The 12,037-nt window shown below is 31.5% G+C and overlaps 1 pseudogene across 1 annotated transcript in view; it reads right to left on the minus strand.

Moving 5' to 3' along the window:
- The window catches only part of LOC308697128, a 370,896-nt pseudogene that overhangs the window by 255,778 nt on the left and 103,081 nt on the right, over positions 1 to 12,037 (minus strand). Inside the window, exons 6-7 of the transcript in view lie at positions 11,542 to 11,715; positions 11,046 to 11,219 (exon numbers count right to left, since the gene is read on the minus strand). The product of the transcript in view is annotated as an uncharacterized misc_RNA (transcript). The remainder of the gene's footprint in view (positions 1 to 11,045; positions 11,220 to 11,541; positions 11,716 to 12,037) is intronic.

Genomic DNA, 12,037 nt, shown 5'->3' on the forward strand with positions numbered 1-12,037 from the left:
TATAGCACACCAAGTCAGAACAGTCTGAAGGTCTGACCCGAGTTTGGTGGTCGTAGCTTTAACGGTCTAGGAGGAGTTAGAGTCAGAAATTTTGGCTAAGAAGAAAAAGAAGAAGAATAATAACTAGAAAAAAAAGTTTGTTGAGACAAACTTTAAGTTGGCTTGAGAAAGCCGGACCAGAGAGTTTGAAGAAGTTTAAAGTAGTTTGATGTTTAAAGTAGGTTAAAGTTTGATAGATAGATAGTTTGTAAGAAAGTAAGAATAGTTAGAAAAAAAGAAACAGATTAGTTAGAAAGAAAAAGAAAGATTAGTTTGATAGATAGATAGAAAATGTTTGAGGATAGATAGATAAAGAAAGAAAGAAAGAAAGATTGATTAGTTAGAAAGAAAGAAAGAAAGAAAGAAAGAAAGAAAGAAAGAAAGAAAGAAAGAAAGAAAGATTAGTTAGAAAGAGAGAAAGATTGATTAGTTAGAAAGAAAGAAAGAAAGAAATAAAGAAAGAGAGAAAGATTGATTAGTTAGAAAGAAAGAAAGAAAGAAAGAAAGAAAGAAAGAAAGAAAGAAATATTGATTAGTTAGAAAGAAAGAAAGAAAGATTAGTTAGAAAGAAAGATAGAAAGATGGATTGATTAGTTAGAAAGAAAGAAAGAAAGAAAGATTGATTAGTTAGAAAGAAAGAAAGAAAGAAAGAAAGATTAGTTAGAAAGAGAGAAAGATTGATTAGTTAGAAAGAAAGAAAGAAAGAAAGAAAGAAAGAAAGAAAGAAAGAAAGAAAGAAAGAAAGAAAGAAAGAGAGAGAGAGAAAGATTGATTAGTTAGAAAGAAAGAAAAAAAGAAAGAAATATTGATTAGTTAGAAAGAAAGAAAGAAAGATTAGTTAGAAAGAGAGAAAGATGGATTGATTAGTTAGAAAGAAAGAAAGAAAGAAAGAAAGAAAGAAAGATTGATTAGTTAGAAAGAAAGAAAGAAAGAAAGATTAGTTAGAAAGAGAGAAAAATTGATTAGTTAGAAAGAAAGAAAGAAAGAAAGAGAGAGAAAGATTGATTAGTTAGAAAGAAAGAAAGAAAGAAAGAAAGAAAGAAAGAAAGAAAGAAAGAAATATTGATTAGTTAGAAAGAAAGAAAGAAAGAAAGAAAGAAAGATTAGTTAGAAAGAAAGAGAGAAATATGGATTGATTAGTTAAGAAAGAAAGAAAGAAAGAAAGAAAGATTGATTAGTAAGAAAGAAAGAAAGAAAGAAAGATTAGTTAGAAAGAAAGAAAGAGAGAAAGATTGATTAGTTAGAAAGAAAGAAAGAAAGAAAGATTAGTTAGAAAGAAAGAAAGAGAGAAAGATGGATTGATTATTTAGAAAGAAAGAAAGAAAGAAAGAAAGAAAGAAAGAAAGAAAGAAAGAAAGAAAGAAAGAAAGAAAGAAAGAAAGAAAGAAAGAAAAAAAGAAAGATTAGTAAGAAAGAAAGAAAGAAAGAAAGAAAGATGGATTGGTTAGTTAGAAAGAAAGATGGATTAGTTAGAACGAAAGAAAGATGAATTAGTTAGAAAGAAAGAAAGATGGATTGGTTAGTTAGAAAGAAAGAAAGAAAGATGGATTAGTTAGAAAGAAAGAAAGATAGATGTTAGTTAGAAAGATAGATAGATTAGTAAGAAATAAAGAAAGATAAGTTAATTAGAAAGAAAGATAGAGTAGTTAAAAAGAAAGATAGATAAGTTAGTTAGAAAGATAGATAGATTAGTTAAAAAGAAAGATAGATAAGTTAGTTAGAAAGAAAGATATATAATTTAGTTAGAAAGCTAGATATATTAGTTAGAAAGAAAGATAGATAGATAAGTTAGATAGATAGATTAGTAAGAAAGAAAGATAGATTAGTTAAAAAGAAAGAAAGATACCGGTGGAAAGAAAGAAAGATAGATAAGTTAGTTAGTTAGAAAAAAAGATAGATAAGTTAGTTAGAAAGATAGATTAGTAAGAAGAAAGATAGATAGATAAGTTAGTTAGAAAGATAGATTAGTAATAAAGAAAGATAGATAAGTTAGTTTTTTAGTTAGAAAGATATATACATTAGTAAGAAGAGAGAAAGAAAGATAGATGTTAGTTAGAAAGATAGATAGATTAGTAAGAAATAAAGAAATAAAGATAAGTTAGTTAGAAAGAAAGATAGAGTAGTTAAAAAGAAAGATAGATAAATTAGAAAGATGGATAGATTAGTTAGTTAGAAAGAAAGATAGATAGATTAGTTAGTTATAAAAAAGATAGATTAGTTAGAAAGAAAGATAGATAAATTAGTTAAAAAGATAGATAGATTAGTTTTTTAGTTAGAAAGATAGATACATTAGTAAGAAGAGAGAAAGAAAGATAGATGTTAGTTAGAAAGATAGATAGATTAGTAAGAAATAAAGAAATAAAGATAAGTTAGTTAGAAAGAAAGATAGAGTAGTTAAAAAGAAAGATAGATAAGTTAGTTAGAAAGATGGATAGATTAGTTAGTTAGAAAGAAAGATAGATAGATTAGTTAGTTATAAAAAAGATAGATTAGTTAGAAAGATAGATAGATAAATTAGTTAAAAAGATAGATAGATTAGTAAGAAAGAAAGAAAGAAAGAAAGATAGATTAGTTAGTTAGAAAGAAAGATAGATTAGTTAGAAAGAAAGATAGAAAGAAAGATAGATAAGTTAGTTTTTTAGTTAGAAAGATAGATATATTAGTAAGAAGAAAGAAAGAAAGAAAGATAGATGTTAGTTAGAAAGATAGATAGATTAGTAAGAAATAAAGAAATAAAGATAAGTTAGTTAGAAAGAAAGATAGATAAGTTAATTAGAAAGAAAGATAGAGTAGTTAAAAAGAAAGATAGATAAGTTAGTTAGAAAGATAGATAGATAAGTTAGAAAGAAAGATAGATAAGTTAGTTAAAAAGATAGATCGATTAGTAAGAAAGAAAGAAAGATAGATTAGTTAGAAAGAAAGATAGAAAGAAAGATAGATAGAAAGATAAGTTAGTTAGAAAGATAGATTAACTAACTTATCAATCTATCTGTCTAACTAACTTATCAGAAAGATAGATAGATTAGTAAGAAAGAAAGATAGATAAGTTAGTTAAAAAGATAGATAGATTAGTAAGAAAGAAAGAAAGATAGATTAGTTAGTTAGAAAGAAAGATAGATTAGTTAGAAAGAAAGATAGATAGATAGATAGATAAGTTAGTTAGAAAGATAGATAGATTAGTAAGAAAGAAAGATAGATAAGTTAGTAAGAAAGATAGATAGAAAGATAAGTTAGATAGAAAGATTAGATAGATAGATAGATAGATAGATAGATAGATAGATAGATAGATAGATAGATAGATAGATAGATAGATAGATAGATAGATAGATAGATAGATAGATAGATAGATAGACCATTGAATGGTAGTTTAATTGAGTCTAGGGCTTCATGGAATTTAGATTTGAGTTTTTGGCTTGTACACTAATGGGCCACCGTAGTCTTGGCTCAATTTGAGCGGTCTGCCATGTAAGTCTATGGGATTTTTATGGTTTTTAATGTTAATTTTTAAGAAAACTGAAAGTCAAATCAGTCTGAAAAGATATAGCACACCAAGTCAGAACAGTCTGAAGGTCTGACCCGAGTTTGGAGTATGTAGCTTGAACGGTCTAGAGGGAGTTAGAGTCAGAAAATTTGCGGTCAGAAAAAGAAGAAGAATAATAATAAGTTTAAATAGGATTTCAGTAAGTTGGCTTTCTCAAGCCAACTTAATAAGTTTAAATAGGATTTCAGTAAGTTGGCTTTCCCAAGCCAACTTAATAACACATCCCTTAAAATGATGATATGACAGGAAGATGAGATCTTTTACTCCACCCTAGCCAAGTGGGGGTGGAGATGTTTGGTCTCATTCTTCCTCCAGGATGTACCTTTGTGATGAGGTATTTTGGTAAAAGATGGATGGTCTATATTGACCATATTGGAGATGTGAAGAAAGAAGAGTGACTTGCTCATGAAGGTACATTCTGGAAAATAATAGTTGAAGGTGGGACTTGAATTAGTCCCAAAGGGGGGATGTGTTGGAGAATTTCATCTCTCATACATGAGTCCAATCTAAATGCATGGATATTAGGGATGCTAGGCCTAAAATAGAGGAGGCCTAAAATCATGGGAAACAGAGAGAACAGGTCAAAGGGAATAAAATGATGGGAAACACTGAACCTGTCAAAAGTGTTTACGAGGACAAAAACTGAAAAAAGAGGTTGTGTGAGGACAGGATAAAAACTGGGTGAAAGGGTGTCTAAGGACAAGAGTGGAAAAGTACCCGAAAAACCATATATGAAATCATATCTAATAAGGCGCATGCGCCAGTATGGCCACCAATAGAAATTAGGCATTAATGCAGGTGTTTCTAATCGTGGTGAAGTGATAAGGAGGAGCAAAGAGAAAAAGATAACTGTATGAATGCTAATTGGACACCCAAATGGACATTGAATGACGTAAAAAAGGGTATAAAACATGTGTGCAGACCATTGTAAGATCAGATGTCCGGATGGCCAGCCGGCTTCTCACTTTATTGTTTGTCAATAAAGTTATTTCTCCTGAGACCTGAAACTTAGACTCTGAAAGATTTCTTCTGAGACCTGAACCAGATTTTGAACACTTGAACCAAAGATCATGAATTGGCCACAACAATACTCCCACTGTTTCAAAGTACTGCACTGGTCCCAGTTCAAAACATTTTAAGCACTACCCTCTCCACAAGCACCAGTAATTCTAAAGAACATTTATTACAATGTTCATTAAGCACAAAGTCTCCATAAGCCTTGCCCATCTGGTCAACAGTACATTGTTGGTCTGAAGTAGGCTACAGATTTAAGATAATTGTGTGTGTATACTTCTGCATTTATTTACTTCTATTTATGAGTTTTATTTGTTTACAAATAGGAAAAATGTCCACATCCACAATACAAAATGTTTTCTTTATTGTTTTGAGTTACTAGTATATGCAATGGAACCGATTGTTGTCATGCATTTCATATATTGATTCATTTATTTATGCATCTATCCATTTATTAATTAATAAATTTTTGCTTCTAAGATTAATGCTTTGGTCGGTTGTGAAACATTTAGCAAGAAAGCGCTTTCCCTCGCTTTCACCAGCAGAGGTCCTCGTCGAGCTCTGATTTGAAAAGAAATGAACTTTTTCTGATACAATTGTGTTGAAAGCTTCGCTGGTTCAGAAAGTCTCACTTCGCCATAACTACCTCAAACCTTCCCAGTCCTAAAGCTTGTCCTGGGTCGACATTTCATTACGTAACATTAGGCATTAGGTTTTGATTTATATGCCGTTTAATGTTTGAAGGTCGTGTTACTTTATATGTGCGTCAGCAATGCTTCTATCACGTGTTTCAGCTTCTTCTCCTGTGTTATGATCAGGAGATTTAATACTATTCAGAGGATGTGTAATAGTGCCCCCCTACCGTATAACAAAATAATTGAGGAACAGTGCATTAGCAATGCTCATTATAGGTCGTATATTTCATCAACTTTGTTCGTTTGTAATTAAAAAAAAGTAAAAAAAAAAAAAGTAAAAGTGGCAATGCATCATTCCTAAATGAAAAAGAAATAAAATACAATAGATGATTCCCTTGTGAATGTTACTATAATCAAAGGCTGAATTACTCAAAAATTAAGTCATTAAATAAATATTATATATGGAGATGTTTGTAGTAGAGCAATTGCCACTATATGTCACTTTATTTATATAGCGCTTTTTACAATACAGATTGTTTTCAAAGCAGCTTTACAGTGATAACAGAAAAAAAATGCAACAAAATTTGTTTCGGCTGTACAGCAGATCTAGAAGAAAATAATCTCATAGTCCAGTTTAAGGAAATTCAGTGTTGATTCATTTCAGTTGTAAAAAAAGTTATTAATTTAGTCTATATCTATAGTCTTAATCTATACAGCTGCTCTGGAGAAAACAGTGCAGTGTATGATTATGATTCAGGCATTACAGGTCAGAGGTCAGATTGGATCTGAACATTCAGAATATTTATCCAGTTTCATCTGGTTGAAGGTTTCCTTGTTTGACTTTGGATGAAGGATTGGATCATTCTGTAAAGTTACACAAACACATGTGTGTGTGATGATCACTGTGGGTTTGTGTCTGTTGATTCTGTTGAATGTGATTGTGTCTGTAGAGGATCTTTATTCTCCATCAGCTGATCCAGAGAAGGTCAGACTAACATCTAAAACCTAGAAGTAAAACAAAGATAGTCAAATGTGTGCAACATTATTGCATTATTCACTTTAAAACAACTAAAATAAACTACTTAGATGATTAAGTGAAATATTATAATATAATACTGTGATACATTATTATTAAAGCTGTTTTTAAACATTTAGATTTAGATTTTGCATCTAAATCATTTTGAATGATGACCCTTGACCTTTTTCTATAATCCTGTATGACTATTCTCTTTCTATGTCATTGGCTCAGTTTTATTTATGATAAAGAAACTAGTGCCAAATATTTACCATTACCTTCTATTGCAATTGACATTATCTCAAAATACATAATTTAGGGATAAAAATACAATGATAAAAGAAAAATATTGAATTGCTTGAAATAAAAAGAAACTTGAAGATATTTAATTTTTGCCATAAATTATTATAAAATAAATTAATCAAACTCTTATTAAACATGTTTATAGTGTGTAATTCACCATCACAAGGAAAATAAACTAATAAACAAAATTAACTTTAAATTAAAATTAAAATATGAACAGTTTTAATCATCACTACACTCTAAGAAATGATATGTTGGCTTTAATTAACTATTTTATGTCAACCGGTCCCACATAACTGGGTTATGTTGGATTTATGTAACATTATTTATTTCAATAAACTTAAATTAATTACATAAGGTTAATCCAATGCCGTTTAGTTGAATAAGGTTAACAGTCTTAATTTTGTCCAAAACAATTAAGTTAATTAAGTTCAATTATCCTAAAATTAATATTTTTACATTCAACCAACACAAATAATCCAGTTTCATTATGAGTTTATTCAATGAATACATTCACTTTTTCTTTTTTTACAATTTTGTTTACATTTTTACAAACATTTCCAACGTGAACATGTACATAATATTTACTCTGTAAAGACTGCCTTCACTTTTCAAGCACTTCACTTCACTTTTAAAAAAGCATATTGCCTTTAGGTGAAAGGATTTATCAATCATTACTTATAAAGGTGTTCTGCAAAAAAAGCAGCAAACAATTTATCAGTTGTTTAAAACAAGACTATTATGCAAAGGAATGTAACATGGTTGATATTGAAACAAAAGTACTGTAACAGTCAACAGTGCAACATTATAGAAAGACCAGAAATGTTCCTAACCTCAGATTTCAAGAGTTTATTTTCCAGGCGTAAATAAGACCAAGCATCGAAGAACACACTTCTGCACATTGTTCAGGTTGTCATGTATTTAGATGCCTTAAATCATGATGCCAACATATTTGTAAGGATCTGTAGCCTCTGTTCCTTCATGTTTGACCACATAGATTCCTAAGGTGGTCTTGCGTACTGAGGTTAGGACTTCATGTTCAACATCCTAAAAAAATACATAAAGTAACAATTAACAACAGATCAGGGGTGAAAGGGATAGTTGATTTTAGAGAAACATCCAATATTTTTTATAAATGTAAATAATTTACCATGCACTCCTTCACAAGGTTTGAGAGGGCCAGGTAAACAGCAAGTGCATTCAAGATGAATTCACCTTTTCCCAGTGGTGTCATTCTGAACAACGAGACAAATAAGCAGTGTTCAGAAGAATTAACACAAATTATGCCAAAGTTATTTCTACAAGAGCCAAAAAAAATATTATCTGCAACTGCATCTGTGAGGGCCTCAAAATTCAGAGAACCAGTACAATAAAAGTAATAAGTGGTTCTAAACCAAAGGCTTTGCTACAGAAAAGCCATTAAATAATCTTGGATGTCAGAGCTGTTCCAATTGTAGGTGCATAAATCACAAATCTGATGCTGCTGAGAAATAGGGTAAAGAGACGAACAAGCTCTGAAATTAAAATAGAATTAATCATGTACATATTAACATTCCAGAGCTTATATACAAAAATTCAAGGGATACCCAAAAGTTCTGTATTTTTTTTTTTACTGACATTTATGTCATTCAAACTCCCAAAGTCTTTTTTCCTGTTTTTCCTGCTCATTTCTGTCATTACAATGACAGTCAATGGTGAATTCTTCTTCCGAAGCTTCAATAGCATCAAACAATTGCATGTGACTTTAGAAGCTTCAGAACAGGAACTCACCGTTGACTTTAATTGCATGGACAGAAATGAGCAGTACAACCACATAATTTACCTTTTTAGTTAGAAAAACGAAAAATAAAAGGGATTCGGTGACATGAAGCAGAGTAAATGATGTTCATCTTTGGGTATACTATTTTAATCTATAGTGAATTATTGTCAGATAAAAAATGATGAAGAATATAACAGAACATACCAGATCCATAACTGATAGGATGCTTATGATCTTCTTTACCGCTGTTCCTTCTGTCTTTTTGAAATTTTTGAGGAGCTGGGTTCAGAAATGAACAAAAAGGACAAATCAGGTTGGTTGCTGATAAATTTGAGTCTTTACAATATTATCATATACCAAGACTAACAGTATTTCTTTAACAGCATTTATCTGAATTACATCTAAAATACTTCAATTTATAATTTGGAATTGCATACAATAACCATCCAAGTAATTCATCACAGATGACATTACATTATAAAGACTTACCTCTAAAGAGTGCTGGCTATCTGTTATTAAATTAAGTGACGAAACGCAGATCTTCGATCATCTCATGTCTCCTGTGCGTAAATGTTCTGTCCATCAGCACCTTGATAACCTGCATAAGTATTGAGCATATGTGGGACCACAGCGAATTCCATGTTTTAAAACTTTGTCTGTGTCCATGTACCAACCTGAAGTGTTTTAAAAGCTTAGATCTGGATGTTTGAGAAGAGCCACAATCTATGCACGTCACATGCAGGACTCCAAAATTCTGAGGAAACAAAAATGAAGATGTGAGTCAAATAATAATAATAATACAAAAAAAAAAAAACTGTAGTAAAATTATTTTGGATGACCTAATAAGCTTACCAGATGCTACAGTAGATGCCATCTTACTCGAGTCAGTGTCAAACGTGTTTATTACCATATGCCTATGCATTCTGTGTTTCAAAAGTTTCAGAGTTATTATTTGACATTAAATAAAAATGCTCAACATTAAGGAAGTTATTAAAATTTATACTAAAACTAGATACAACTGCTGTATTGGGGCACAACATGGAGAAACTCTTCTTAACTAGCAATTTTATAAAAAAATAAGGTCATTTGCCATTTTTTGTATGGGTGAATTCAAATATTATCAAAGTTCAGCAAGTTTAAAAGATCACATAATAAGAGCTAAAAAAACGCTAGCAGCTAACAACACCACTTGAGGACAAGTGCTAAAGCAACTTCAAATAAAAACCAACAAAAACAGCGATTGACTATTCTAATTTACTGACAGCCTCAATATTAAAGGATAGGAAGTAAAATAACTCACCTTTTGGTCCAGATAAATACAAAATGTTGATTGCAGCCTCCGTTTGAGCATGATTTGATTCCCACTAAATGGAGAACGAGTGCTAAGAGATGAGCTACGCATTAACGTTCTTTGAAATATTTGCGCATGCGCAAATATAGCTCCACCTGTTGACCAAAGTACGGTACTGCAGCGGTAACACAACTGCATTTCATTAATTTAACTTAAGTGAGTTGTGTAAATTTGAGAAATGACCTTTTCTAATTCTGTCAACACAACTGTTTTAGTTTTAATGCACAAACACAAGAACGTTATTTAATTTGAGCATAGTTACATTTCTTTGGTTCAACAACAGCCATGTTTCATTTTTTAGAGTGTACTCACAGAAGCGTCTCCAGTTTATAATCCTTCTTCATATCAGAGAACAGCTTCACTCCTGAATCTCCTAGTTCATTTCCATACAAATCCAGTTCTCTCAGGTGTGAGGGGTTTGATCTCAGAGCTGAAGTCAGAGCAACACAACCTTCATCTGTAACACCACAATCCCTCAACCTGTAGAAAACAATAAAACACTTCAGTCTCTCAGTTCAGGATCTACAGCTCAGATAAGCAGGAACTTCACTATCAGACACTTAATCCACAGCACCATTAACAGTTCCAGTCTAAGGTTCAGACCCACTTCTACAAACTGCTTGAGCGGATTAGTTTCCATAGCATAAATATTGCAAATATATATATATATATTTATGCAAGTACTCAAAAATCATCAGCATATCTGTATATGAACACGGTTGTAACATCTTTACATCATCCAGTCATGTTTATACAATCATTAATATTGTTAAATTATGTCAGACACATTAGAAGAATCTAATGACAATAAAAGCAACAGTCCCATTAGTAATTTCACAACAGATTTTTTTGTATGACAATTATTATTTACCATACAAGACATTTTATACAAACTTACCTGAGTATCTCCAGTTTACAGTGAGGATCCTGCAGTAGATCAGAAAGCTGCTTGACTCCAGAATCTCCTACTTTATTCAATGTCAGATCCAGTTGTCTCAAGTGTGAGGGGTTTGATCTCAGAGCTGAAGCCAGAGCAGCACAACCTTCATCTGTAACACCACAATCCCTCAACCTGTAGAGAACAATGACACTCTTCAGTCTCTCAGTTCAGGAAACACTGATATAAATAATATAATATATATTAATTTATCCTCTATTTGTATATGAAAGCAGTTTTAACCTCTTCACATCATCCAATCATGTTTTTGACTTGTAAAACTATAAAAAGTAAAATTACCTCAGAAGCTTTGGAAAGAATCCACTGAAGATTAAACATCCTTTTCAGTTACTTGATTTTAAACATTTTTGGTATATATTATTTTTGTATATCATTCATTATTCACCACAGGAGAAAAACAGACGATGTTGAGACTTTTATAAGATCTTACTTGAGTATCTCCAGTTTACAGTGAGGATCCTGCAGTAGATCAGAAAGCCGCTTGACTCCAGAATCTCCTACTTTATTCCATGTCAGATCCAGTTCTCTCAGGTGTGAGGGGTTTGATCTCAGAGCTGAAGCCAGAGCAGCACAACCTTCATCTGTAACACCACAATAACCCAACCTGTAGAGATCAATGACACTCTTAAGTCTCTCAGTTCAGGAAACATTGATATAAATGATATGATATACAGTATATGAATTTCTCATTCTCCTCAAAAGATTTGTACATGAAAGCAGTTTTTACCTTTTCACATCATCCAATCATATTTGTGACTTGTAAAAACTATCAAAAGTAAAATTACCTCAGAAGCTTTGGAAAGAATCTACTGATGATTAAACGTCATTTTTAGTTACTTGATGGTAAACTTTGTTATTTTTGTATATCATTCATTATTCACCACAGGAGAAAAACATACAACATTGAGACTTTTATACAATCTTACCACATTATCTCCAGTTTACAGTGAGGATCCTGCAGTAGATCAGAAAGCCGCTTGACTCCATAATGTCCAACTTTATTCAATGACAGATTCAGTTCTCTCAGGTGTGAGGGGTTTGATCTCAGAGCCGAAGCCAGAGCAGCACAACCTTCATCTGAAACACCACAATAACCCAACCTGTAGAGAACAATGACACTCTTCAGTCTCTCAGTTCAGGAAACACTGATATAAATGATAAGATATATAATAATTTCTCCTTTTACAGTATTGCTTAGGTATAAAAGCACATGATAAAATAATAAATGGGATCATGTTTTATCAGTGTAATGATTGTTGTCAGTGTGACTTACTGAACTGATCTGGATTCTTTAACCACAGGCATCAGCTTCTGAAGAACTTCATCTGCTGTATTTTGTGCTCCAATAAACTGTTTTAGATTAAAATCATCCATCTTCTGCTCTGATGTCAGCAACACATAAACCAGAGCTGACCACTGTGA

The sequence above is a fragment of the Scardinius erythrophthalmus genome (genome assembly GCF_964197995.2).
Source record: "Scardinius erythrophthalmus genome assembly, chromosome: 10".
In the NCBI taxonomy this organism is placed as follows: Eukaryota; Metazoa; Chordata; class Actinopteri; order Cypriniformes; family Leuciscidae; genus Scardinius; species Scardinius erythrophthalmus.